An 898-nucleotide genomic window follows, 5' to 3' on the forward strand; every position below is an offset into this window, starting at 1 on the left:
TAATTATGTTGATTCTTGCTTTTTGATGATTATACCTTTCATTTATTTTTCTTTCTCGCTTGCTGCAGGTTTTCAGTAAGATAAAACTATTGCCGGTTTTCAGTATGATAAAAAGGTTAAGTTTTGCAACCTTATTAATTTTATTGTGAAATCATCTGCCATCATTTGTCTATTCATTGTCAGAAAGCTAATAAGTCTTGTTAATACACAACTATATTTCTGGTGTTGTTTCCACCTACCTCCCCTGTGGTAACCATCAGTTTGCTCTCTATAATGAAGTGTCTGCTTCTTGGTCTGCCTCTCTCTCTCTCTTTTTTAAACAATTTATTTATTTAGAGCATGAGCAGGGGAGGGGCAGAGAGAGAGGGAGACATAGAATGTGAAGCAGGCTCCAGGCTCTGAGCGGTCAGCACAGAGCCCGGCGCAGAGCTGGAAGCATTGAACAATGAGATCATGACCTGAGCCGAAGTCAGATGCCCAATCAACTGAGCCTCTCAGGTGCCCCTGTCTCTTTTTTAAACCCTTGACTCATTTGTTTGGTTTCTTAAATTTCACATACGAGTGAAATCATGGTATTTGTCTTTCTCTGACTTATTTCACTTAATACTCTTGCTATATAAACCACAATCCTTCATTTTCTTTGTACATTGCACCTTTTGTGAATATATAATCACCTTCTCTCTCATTTAGTTCTTTTGATATGTATTTTACTTTACATTAAATTAATAATGGTAATTATTTCCATTTCATTTAAATTTACCTGGTAATGCTATGCCATTCTTTTCATTTTTGACATTTCTCAGAAGTTTGATTTTAGTTTTGCCTCATAAAAGCAATATAGATTTATATTTAAGACTATTTTATAATGGGGAAAAATCGTATTTATTACAATAATAGA

Source organism: Crocuta crocuta, unplaced genomic scaffold (assembly GCF_008692635.1).
Source record: "Crocuta crocuta isolate KB4526 unplaced genomic scaffold, BGI_CrCroc_1.0 scaffold885, whole genome shotgun sequence".
NCBI classification, from domain to species: domain Eukaryota; kingdom Metazoa; phylum Chordata; class Mammalia; order Carnivora; family Hyaenidae; genus Crocuta; species Crocuta crocuta.